Genomic DNA, 12,719 nt, shown 5'->3' with positions numbered 1-12,719 from the left:
TCTAGTCGCTGAGGGTTGGGTTCAGGGAAAACTTCAGGGAAACCAGACAGAGATCCACACTAGAGGCACTGTTCCTTCCTGTCATCCTTTACAATAGAGCCACCCGACCACAGGGCTGAGGGAAGCTAGGCCTGAAAGTTATAACAATGCAGATCTTAGGACGCATGGTTCTTCTCACAAAATTTCCTTCTATGTTCCAATGAGCATGCACATTTCTTTAAGCAAAGCAAAATCATAACATATCAAGGCTGTTGGCCTTTTCGTTGGTTTGTTGATTTGCTTGCTTGTTTACTGGAAGGTTCTGCAATAGAGATGGGAGTTGCCTTAAGATAACCATGTAAAGTAGCCCAAGACTGGATGGAATTCAGCCAATGAGGAAAACACACAACAAACAAACAAAAAACTAGACTGTGGCCTAAGAAAGTAGATAGATAGATGATAGATAGATGATAGATAGATAGATAGATAGATAGATAGATAGATAGATAGATAGACGCTAAAGGGGTAAGGACCGGCAGCCATTTTTTTCTGAAGCCTATTTGAAGAGCAATATAACACAGCCCCACGTTTCCCCAACTACAGCCCTGGGGAAATTTTAAGTTGTTACCACATACTTATGCCACCACTACTTCTTACTTAACGTTTTTTCTATAAATCAGCTCACTTTGCTTATTTTTTTTATTTTAAAAGTAACTTTTATAGCTATTGCAAATATAAAAGCAGTATCACTTCTCATACAGAAAAGGTAACTGTGAAAATTAATTCAACAGAAACAAAGCTATATTATTAAATCTAGCAACATTTAATGATGCTTACTGCCTCTGCTAAACATAGACTAGTAAGTGTTTACAGACGTAGAGTCTGATATTGAACTAAGACCATCTCCTTGTTGGAAGCTGAAAGAGAATTGTAGAGGGAATGACTCTTTCAGCATGGAACCCTCTAAACCCATCTCAAGGATGCCCAGTAGGAGCCCTGCACTTTGGGAAATGTTAGTGCAGAAGAAGGAAGAGGCAAAAGAACTAGATATTTACCCCAGCTCCACCATTACTAATCCACAGTTCCACCTCGCAGAGGATCTCTCTCTCTCTCTCTCTCGCTCTCTCTCTCTCTCTCCCTCAGCTTCTCCATGTATAAAAATAAAGTATATAGAGTTATTTTACTGTTTTCCATTAAGCAGATAAAAGCCTGTTGTATGCATCATGTTACAGTTCTCCAAGGTAGATAAAATAAGTAGAAAGGCAACACAGTCCCCCAAATTTAATTCCCATGTGGGTTGAACATTATCATCAGTAATGATAGAAGATACAGTGCCATCTTTTATTTTAATTGCTCTGTCCCAGGCCTTTTGTAAGCAGTATGGACCCGTCAGGTTTTAAAAGGAACAATCCCAGACTAGAATTAAGATACAAGTGAGGACTCTCTGTCATCGGATCATCCGTGCTCAAGAATGAGCACAGCCCAGCTAGGAAAACAGACATATCTTGTAGACAGTAGGCTAAGTTGCAAGGGTAAAAATGTCTCAATTTATACTTTACCAATAACAATTCAATTCAGGTTTAAAATCCCAGAGGCAGCTCCCAAGGACATGTGTTTATTAGACATTAGCCTTCAACAATACAAGTTAATAGATGATATTTATTTAGTCCTATGTCACAAGGGCCCAGGTTTTAATTAAAAAATGGTGTTTTTAATAGGTTTAACATACCATTTCTCCATGATCACAAATGTCAGCACAAATTTGTGGCACCAAATCAGTCTGGAAGATTTCTCTAAGACATAGTTATTAAAGGGAGTGTTTGTCACTGATGCAAGATGGTCACAAATGTGAGGGTAACAAACATTCTCTCCGTGGATCCATTCTCATGGTCCTCTCAAGGTAAAGGAGGGTCTGGAATAGCATACAAAGCAGAGTTATATTTATGGAGGTGAAGGGATGTATCCGCAGCTCTATTTTCTTTGAGGTTGCAGCTTTAGCTTTTATCAAGCCTTCTGGGAACTAAAATGGGTAAATGATGAGTCTTGTTTATAAAATAAGATGAAATAGTCACTTAGTCTTTGATATAAATCAAAAGATGAAGAACAGGATGGCTCTGGCCTCCTGAAAGAGACACAGGAAATAAACTTTTGTCCTCTTCACACATGAAAGACCAACCCCCCACAAAATAACCATTCTCTTTATATTCCCAGAAACCTTTCAGTGACACTTGTCCATAATCTTCTGTGCACAGCTAGAGAGGAATTAGCCACACTGAGAGATAACTGGGGAATTTTCTGCAATTTTAAAGATGAGGAAGTCCTAGTCAACACATGTAGTGTTTAGCAGCCTATATTTCCTTTCCTTTTGAGAACCAGGCCACCTGCCTCCCATATGATTAAGTCCCGATAGTACCAACAGAGCACTTCCCATATTCTACCCACCATCACTAAACCTTTTCTTATTAGTCAAAGAACTTACATGGGACTTCCTGGGCTGGCCAATCATATTTCTGCTCCCTCCAATGACGATAAATGATTCAAGATCTGGACAGCAGAGACGATAGAGTTCTTCCATGGGCTGAATATGTAAATGTTTGAAGAAAGAAGTTGCCTGTATCTGTTTAGGTTTGGTTATGCTGCTGTCACAAACTCCTAAATTTCAATGGCTTTCAACAACCAAATGTTCTTTCTTACTCCAAATATGATGTCAATGAAATGAAGCTCTTTGGCTAAATTTGATATTAATGGGTTAGGAGGTGTATAATCCTTCCATAGCAAATATTTTAAACATGCATTACATTATTTTAATAACATCTGCTGGGGGACAATATGCTACAAGTGTATAAATACCGAATTATTAACAACCATGTCACCCACTAGGAAAGAAATTGCCTATCAAACATTGTTTTAATGAAGCAATCAATCACAAAACTCTATCTGCCCAGCCCCTGGAGAAACATGTGATCCAGGTAAAGTCAATTAGGATTGACCATCCCCTTGGTAACAGTGAGTGAACCCGATGAGCATATATCTCAAGTAGCGTCCATCAGCATGCTTCCCTGGGGTTGGTTTACAGATTTCAGAGGTTTCCTTTGCTATAGGATTTCTAGGCTGGAATATCTGGTTTCCATAATGTTGGATGGCATCTAACCTGCCATATGAGGAAAGCCTGTTATTAGAGTGAAGCCAAATAGGGACAAAGGAGAGTGAGAGAGAAAGAGGTAAAGAGACAGGCAGAGAGAAAGAATATGAATCCATACACTGAATATCTTCAATTCCAGTTCCAGTCGCCAAAGCTTGCATACTATGGCTTACTAAATTTTCCCCCTAGGTCCTGTCAGCTATCTTTCCCAGCCCACAAATTCATAAACAACCACTCTCTTTTTTCCTCTTCTCTTCCTTCTCCTCCTTCTTCTTCCTCTTCTTCACCTTCTCCTTCCCCTTCTTCTTTTCTCTCCCTCTCTCTGTTTTTGTTTTATCTTGCCGTGTGTGTATGTGTGTGTGTGAGTGTGTGAGTGTGTGTGTATGTGTGTGTGTGTGTGTGTTTAGCAGGTTGATTTAAGAGAGTTCTAATATAAAAGTTAGGTTTGGGAGAAGTTAAATAGTTGGTATAGTACGTACTCTATAACCTGACATACAAGGTCCCCCTTGAACTAGCCTTACTGCCTTTTCCAGACTCATGTCCTAACCCCACAGCCCATTTCACAATACCCTAAATGGAAGTATTGGCTTTTCCCCAAACACTTTCTGCTTCTTCTCAACATTGGGCCTCTGCATATACTGTTTCCAATCCCATGGGACACTTCTGTTCCCCAGTAGACTGTTCTAAAGAGAGGAAATAGCACATTAAAAAACCACCTTTGCCTAACTCCTATTCAATCTTGATTTCTGGGTTTCAGCTTAGATCTTCCAGCAGGACCAGGAATATGTCCCTGGCACCCAAAGACTGTGCAAGCTTTATCTCCTACATGTTCCCATGCCATCATGCTTACTTACCCCATATTTTCACACATAGCACACTGATCTGTAGTAATTTATTTATTTACTTTCTCCACCAGTAGACAAAGACTACATTATGTTCATCTGTATATATTTAATGATGGTGTCTGGCAGAAGATCTCAAATATTTGTTGAATAAATAAGTGTCAAATATTAGCAGCTAGAAAATAACATATTTGGATCAAGAACCTGTGATTTCTAAGAAGGCAACACTTTCCCTAATACTTTTTCATATCAGTATTGTATTGACAATTATCCCCAAAGTATATTAAGTACCACAAAATTTAACATTGCCAGATTGCTTCCTTTTCCCTGGACCAATTTTCTGATTTTCAAAAGAGAACCTGAAGATGAAGGAAGGTCTGAAAATATGTAAGTGTCACGGTAAAACTACTCATTCAAGGCAGGTAGCTATAGCTCTCATGCTAACCCCGTGCTGACATGACTTCCTGTCTATAAAGAACTACATTTCCGAGATGCCCTTGTAGGGAGTTATGCAAGTGAACTGGGTTCAGTCAGGCTGACACACACCTCCATGAGCCTTGAAAGATAATTATGATAAGTATGAGGAGTCAGAGAGGGTGGAGCTTCTGCCAGACATGATGGGGAAGGGTGTATGGTTCTTTCGGGGGCAGCTTGGGAGGAAGGTCTTAACATCACTGGTACCAAGAGACACGAAGGGTAGGAGTGGGGTTTCATCCAGAACATCCCATGCTATGGTTGGGCACTTGTTCTGGCCACATGTGCTCCGTGATGTAGATCTAAGCTTAGTTTCTGACCCTCCAGGTAATTCTGTAATCCACCTAATTCTCTGTGATAATTTTCTTTCTGCTTAACCAGCATAAATAAATTCTGTTATCTGCAAGAACCTTGATCTCCTTAATCACTCTTCACAAAATAGCCTTAACCTCATTACCCACTTAGTTTATCTGTGGGTATTGGAATCTGCCCTGAAATAATAGTGTGTCAGGGTTTAGGGAACGACACCAACCCACAATAAGTCATGTCAAGTAAAAAGAACTGTTTTAATGAGATGTTAGGGTGAAGGTTCCCATCACAAGTTATGCACCCCCAAGAAACAGATATATAGGGTGAATTATTTCTCATATATTTTCCTCACAGAAAGGTGTTTCCTCATCCCTAAATTGTTATAGAGTATGCTTCTCGATATATTTGTTTTTTGAAGGAATGATTCTGAAAACAACATTAATGAGTAAAGTAAACAGATGAGGTGATTTATAGTATGAGGGGCAAAGTATTAAATTATGTCTGAATTAACACAAATGGATACAGAATGTCAACATTCTTGATTCAGAGCTTAGAGGCATTCATCTCAGTTCTCAGAGAATGCAGGCGAATGCGTATTTATGTCTTCTTTGATGATTCTAGATCACTTAAATTTGTCTAACTTGTGGCTTCCTTTTACCCCTGAACATATGCTGTTTACTCCAGGACTCTGACAGCAGCCTTTTGTTTAAGCATTAATGCCTTAAATAGGAGTCTTTACATAGGTTCAAATAAAAAATAGGCACTTATCTACTTAATTTAGCTTTATGCTTCAACAAATTTCAAATACACCCTCACTTTTCATTGTATCATTGCAGCAGGATTTTTTTTAAGCTTAATTGTTTTATCATTAGACAGTTGATCAATTTTCATTTGACTTTTACTCTGAGAAAGACTAGGAATGAAGGACTAGTCAAGGAAGTGAGTTAAGTATTTAAATTTAGTGTAAATGATGAACCTAGGATTTCTAGGCCCTCTACTAATGCATGGGTTGATATACACAGTAAGCCCCTTCTCTGTTTTCTTTTTTTTTTTCTTTTTTTTTTTTTTTTTTTTTTTTTCAGGGGAGAGCGCGAACGCAGTCCCCCACTACCACAAATTATGCAGTCGAGTTTCCCACATTTGGGGAAATCGCAGGGGTCAGCACATCCGGAGTGCAATGGATAAGCCTCGCCCTGGGAAAACCACCTTCGTGATCATGGTATCTCCCCTGCCAGGTAAGTATTCTCTGTTTTCATTTTTGTTTCACAATGTGTCTACCCGTGTAACACGAGCAATTATAAAGAGTGAAGAGATTACCTGCCTAAGAGATTACCTGGACTAACCTGCTTTTCTCACAGATTAGAATCTCAAATACAAAAGAACCGGGCAAACCATATGCCTTTCCCATAATGGGAAGGACACAGGACCTGGTGTCGCTGTGCAATGGCTTCCAAGGACAGATACTCAACTTTCCCCATTTCTCCATCCCAGAAATCTGCATTTTCTTTTCCTTCCAGAGTCACCACCACCACCTCTTCTCTTTACACCCCTTCCTACTTCCTTCAAAATCTTTCTCAGGAGAAGGAGAAAGCCATTGACCTCACTCATCACGGAACTCGGCTTCATGGACAAAACTTTGTCCAGGTTTGGGCCTAGTTTTTCTCAGGAGGGCAGATAATTTTATCTGTTTCTTCTCTGCTATATTCCCAACACCTAAAAGTATGCCTATTACTTAATAAATGCTGAATGAAGAATTGAATTATTGAGTGAATTAATCAGTGAGTAAATGAATGGATGGATCAATGAATGAATGAATGAATGAAGCACAGGCAGATAGATTAGGGTAGGAGCAAAGGATCCACATACAACCTGGTAAAGCCTTCCAGGCAATAAGCTTATCTACCTCTAATAGAAGGGAGACAGACAAGGGCCAGATCCTGACTGACCCAAGAATAGATTTAAAGGTCAACAAAGGAGGTTGCAACTGGGGGCTAATTTTCCCAATGAGCTTTCCCTCCCAATACTAGTTATCTTCACCCCCCGCCCTTTTTGAAGAGAAAACAATATGAACAACTCATTCCATTCAACTGTTTGTAACAGAGATTGATAAACTCTAGAAGCAAAAGGATAAACCAAACATACTTCCTGGACTTGAAGAGCTTCCCACCTGAAGAGGAGCTGAGATCTAGAAACAGAATACCTGCACTCTGATGTCATCAGGACTGCACCCTCAATCCATTTGGGATAGGCAAGGAATAAATATGTATAGCCATACATAGAGGAGCAGAAGGGATAAGAGATGGAAATCAAAGAAGGGTGAGGAAAAAAGAAACAGTATTCAATGTGGGCCTTGAGAGATGAGTGGAAGTTTATGAGGAAAAAAAAAAAAAGACATACAGGGACACAAAGCATTCAAGGCAGAAGAAACTATTTGAACCAAGGAATAGACCCATGCTCTGTGGCACACCTGCTCCGGGCCCTAGAGCTGCCCACCCAGCTCCAACCTCATGAAATGGCATCAATATCAAGCTAGTTGCTCAGGATCTCTCCTCATCACCCCTTTCCTGCTACTCTTTCTCCATAATCGTGTCAGGTCAATTTTAGCTTGTAAATCCGACTCTAATTATATCACCTCTCTCCACCTCTGTCCCCATCCTGGTCCTTGCTACTCTACTCCCTCCAGTGGCTTTTCCATGGTGGTTTCCTTAGTGGGCTGCTTACTCTACTCAAGCCTTCTTGCATTTATACTGCAGTAAGATTATTTCATTTTAAAATGAACAACTAATCAAGTTATTTCCCTACTTCAAATAGTCACATGTATTCTGATATAGCAATGTCTCAAGTAGATAAATACCGAAGCTTGCTTACACATTTGCAAAAGGAGACTTTACAATCTGTTTATAGCAGCACAGCTCATGAAAGAAAAAGCTAGAACTAGGTCAAATGCCCATCAATGAGAGAAGAAATTGTGGCATAGTCAGCCAACAGAATACTATAGAGCAGTCAAAATAAAAGAATTAAAATTATATACAAGTTAGATGCATCGTAGTAACATAATATTAAGTAAAAAAATTATACTTTTTAAATAAAGTTAAAACCAGTTTAAAGCAGACTTTCTACTTTTATAAACATGTAAAGTATATTATATAGAGGTGTATATAGAGGCATTAAACTATCAAAAATAAAGCAAAGGATTGATGATGAGAAAAGATTCAGGATGGTGTTTTCTCGGTTGGGAAATAACAAGAGGGTATAGCAGGGTGGGAATTCATGTGGTCAATATAGGTTAAGGTGTTAGCTTTTGCTAGGGTTTGTGGGAGCCTGGTACATTATTGAAAATCACGAAATCAGTAAATAAATAAGTATATAAGTAACAGGCCATTCATAGACTAATGATAAGAATGTGTTGTGCATCAATGATTAAGATTAAATCAATTTCATGCAACTGAGGACCAATTTAACCGCAGAAAATTCCTTGATATATACTGGTGGTTCTCACAGAATGCTCGGCAAGGCTGTCCTGCTATAAGGAAGAGGTCTTTATATGTTTTAAATTGGTCCCTTGCCTATGATGTCATTTGAAAAAGAACATTTGCTTCTAAAGTAAAATAAATGAAAAACTTGAAAACACTGCTGTGAGAAGTCATCGAGTGTTTTAAAAGGGAGGTTGCAATATCATTAGATCCGTGACACGAAAAATCACATACTGTATAAAGGAAGCCACTCTGAGTGATGTTTACATTTCAAAGAAGAGGCCAATACCGCACTCCAAAGAAATGACTCTCAAATGGTATACAAGTACGAGCGTATATCGAAAAACCAATGACAGGAAAGTAAGAGGAAGAAGACACTTTAAGGCCCATTTACCTCAGTCACTGCATGGAAGTAAAATGAGACTTAAAGAGCCAGATCTATACATATAATCGAATCCACATTAATACAGTCCTTTAAAGTAGCGACATATGCATATATACACATTTTTCAGCTCTACGCACAATGAGAGCCTCAATGCATTAATCTGCAGTACTTTCTCCAAAATAAATGTCCTATACTCTTTAAAAAGTTTCAAGGAAAGATGAAGACACTGTTCCAGATCAAAGGAGACTAAAAAAAAAAAGGCAAGTACATGCAAGACATGACGTTGTATTGGACTCTTTGACAATAAAGGACATTATTTAGGTATTTGGCAACACTTGCATGGAATCTTTGGATTGGATGATAGTTACGTAGCAATGTCAAGTTCCTGATTTTGATGACCATTTGATGGTTACGCTATAAACAAGGAGAAAGTCCTTGCTTGTAGGAAGTTCGTATTGAAACATTCAGGAATAATGAAGTATTCAGGAATAATGAAGTATTACATATGTAGCTCATTCTTAATGGTTCAAAACTATTTGTAGTTTTCTTTCCACTTTTCTCTTAGATTGAAGTTGTTTCAAAATAATACAAACAACTCCAAATCTTATTATTCTTATATAAACAAATCACATGGAACTTGATAGGAAACGATGGTTTAGCAGCAAGGTTGTGATATTTGTGTATTTAAGCACAGGATGATTATAAGGCAGATATATGAGGGAGGAGGAAATAGGTTATGATGGAAGTTCCTTCACAAAACAGCAACAGGAAATTGAATGCAGCTTGGCTATAGGGAGGAAATTTCCAAATTTCAATGGAAGCCTTGCGTTCTCCCATCTTACATTAAGGTGATGGAGAAAAACGGTCATGGAACTGCCTCGAATTTGTTTATATGAAACAATGAAGATGTCAATAGAGACCTATGGAAAATGCCAGAATTGAGAAATGGATGTGGCTTGTTGAGTGGTCTTGTTGTAATCCCAAACATCTTAGGCTAATCCTCAAAGACACCAAGATAACTTTTCAATTAATTGGGAAGAGTTTGGCAGGAGACTTGGACGATTGTGGCAAAACAGACCATCAACTGATGTTTTTACATCCAGCTAATTGTTCTCTCTTCATTGAGTTTAGTTTACCTGAAAAGAATCCATTAATAATACTAAGAGCTGTTATTTCTTTCTGTAATCAACTTCTTAGGGGCTGAACATTCCCAAAAAAATCAGGGAAAGAGAAAAATGAGATTATGTGTCCACCCCTTTCCCATGAACAATCAGAAAACTCTGAAAATGCTTATTCCCTTATAAATAACACTAAAAGTCAAACAAAGCTGGCATTTATCAAAAGTCTATTTTGAGCCAGATGCATTCTATAAAGCATCTTATTCAGTACTCTCAACAGTGATAAAATGTAGGTATCTTTCTTCTTGTTAAAATAAAGGAATGGAGGTTCAGAGAGATTAAGTCACTTATCTAGAGCCACACAGAATTGAAATGGGAGTAGAAATTTATAGTCCGTCTTATCATGAAACTCATTAATCCTCATACATAAACCTTGCAACCTAGAGTATCATCCCCATACAAGAAAACTAGTTTAAATCCATGTAATTTTAAAGTCCTGTGTTCTTTTCACCTTTAAACTTTTCCGTTTAGTAATATCTGAGGTTTTTTAATATCACCTTCATTATATGATTAATAAAAATAGTAATAATGATAGCTACAACATTAATATTTGAAAAGCAATTTGTCATTTACAAATGCTTTCTGGCCTACTTAATTTCCATCTTCTCAACAACTAAAAGAAAGATATGTTTTCCTCCCAGTTTTAGAGATCTGGGCACTAAAGTTTATGATAGTTAATGGAAGAGTGCAAACCACAGAATAACAGTCATAACTGAATTCTGGACCAAAAACAGTCAATAATGTCATATAGGAAAAAAATAGCAGTTTAATGTATTACTGAAGTAAGTCTTATCGTACAAGTACGTTGAAGTAGGCAAGAGACCAGAAGGGAAACAACTTGTGACGATAAGGCTGGACAGTGTTTTTGGATTTAAATGTTTAGTTGGTCTTCAGCTGGGAGAGAAATGATGTATGAGAGATGTAAAGACATGCAGCAGAGCAGTTGCCAATGAATACACGTAGACACACTGTTCTGGGCTCTCCGATGGCCATGGGTTTCTAGGATTCTGCTGCATGCTTAAGTCTATTTCTGGAACCTGCCAAGCAGTGAGCCTATTTGCAAAGGATTATAAATGAAAGAAAACCACTTCTGGATCTCCTCCTATGGACTCCTCCTCCCTTCCCAGGCTCTGTTGGAATGGAGTGCCCTGGAAAATACACTGCATTGGTAGCCTGCTGCTTGGACAACCACAGCACCATGTGCAAAAACGCCAGGCAAGGGTTACATGGCTGGCACATGCTGCTCAGGACCAGATGCTAAGATGGCTCCTAGCCTACTGACAAGAGAGTGAGCTAGTTCCCTTGATGCAAAAAAAAAAAAAAAAAAAAAAAAAAAAAAAAAGACTGAAAATGAGCTTGTAAAGACTTTGTCAAACTAAATCTGATAATTTGTCTCCCAAACTTTCTAAACAAAAAACATAATGAATTACCTTTTGCTACATCAGTCTTCTGAATTTCAGAACCTTCTGCACTCTGCTGAGTTTTTGTACTCTGATAAGCCTATTTTTCTTCCAATTTCTAGTGATTTCATGGGCTATATAAGCATTGTGAAAGCTGAGGCACCATCTTCCCTTTTCATCACATGCCTGGGGTAGTGTCTGGCGCATAGTGTCTGCTTAATAAACATCTGACAGGTGAATGAATACAATATGACCACTTAATACAGCAGAAGATGACGTCACTCTGAATTACCAATACTTAGCCTATCGTAGACTACATACTTTAACTTTAATAGAGAATGGATAAAATTTCATTCTTTTTTATGGCTGAGTAATATTCCATTGTATATATAAGCCATATCTTCTGTATCCATTTGTCCATCAATGGACTCAGGTTGCTTCCATATCTTGGCTATGATAAATAATGCTGCAGTGAACATGGGATTACATATATCTCTTTATGTTAGTGTTTTTTATTTCTTCCAATAAATACCCAGAAGAGAAATTGCTGTATCATATGGTAGTTCAATTTTTAATTTTCTGAGGAACACTCATAGTGACTGCACCATTTTGCAATCCCACCAACAGTGCATGAGGTTTCCCTTCTCTCCACATCCTTGCCAACACTTGTTATTTTTTGTCTTTTTGATAATAGCCATTACAACAGGTGTGAGGTGATAGCTCATTGTTGTTTTAATTTCCATTTCCCTGATGATGAGTGATGCTGAGCATGCTTTCATGTACCTCTTGGCCATCTGTATGACTTCTTTGGAAAAATGTCTATTCTGGTCTTCTGCCCATTTTTTTAAGGAATGGACCAAGAAGATATTATGCTAAGTGAATAGGTCAGACAGAGAAAGACAAATAACGCATGATTTCACTTACAAGTGAAATCTAAAAGTCAAAACAGCACTGCTGGTAGGAATGTAAATTGGTACAGCCACTATGGAAAACAGTATGGAGGTCCCTCAAAAAATTAAGAATAGAATTACCATACAGCCCAGCAATCCCTCTTCTCGGTATCTACCCCAAAATTCTGAAAACAGTTATACGTAAAGATATATGAATCCCCATGTTCATTGCAGCATTATTCATAGTGGACAACGCATGGAAACAACCAAAGTATCCTGTGAGACATGATTGGATAAAGGAGATGTGGTATATATACACAATGGAATACCACTCTGCCATAACAAAAGGTGAAATAGTGCCATTTGTGACGACATGGATGGATCTTGAGATTATTAAGCTAAGCGAAGTAAGTCACACAGAAAAAGTCGAGAACCATACAATTTCATTGATATGTGAAATATAAAACTGAAAGCAATAAAGGAACAAAAATAAATAAATAAACAAAAACTCATAGACACCGACACTAGTTTAGTCATTACCAGAGGGTAAGGGGAGGAGGGTGGGTAGATGAGGGTAAATGGGGCCAAATATTTGGTGATGGAAGGAGAACAAACTCTGGGTGGTGAACACACAATGTGATACGTAG

At 38.2% G+C, this 12,719-nt stretch overlaps 1 non-coding gene across 1 annotated transcript; it reads right to left on the bottom strand.

The window, feature by feature from the left end:
- Positions 1 to 5,825: 5,825 nt before the first annotated feature.
- Positions 5,826 to 5,989, bottom strand: LOC117037336 (U1 spliceosomal RNA). The gene has a single exon (XR_004425489.1). It is a non-coding gene; the product is annotated as a U1 spliceosomal RNA (small nuclear RNA).
- Between the last annotated feature and the right edge of the window lie 6,730 nt (positions 5,990 to 12,719).

The sequence above is a fragment of the Rhinolophus ferrumequinum genome, chromosome 17 (genome assembly GCF_004115265.2).
Source record: "Rhinolophus ferrumequinum isolate MPI-CBG mRhiFer1 chromosome 17, mRhiFer1_v1.p, whole genome shotgun sequence".
In the NCBI taxonomy this organism is placed as follows: domain Eukaryota; kingdom Metazoa; phylum Chordata; class Mammalia; order Chiroptera; family Rhinolophidae; genus Rhinolophus; species Rhinolophus ferrumequinum.
This window is presented reverse-complemented; position numbering and strand designations above follow the sequence as displayed.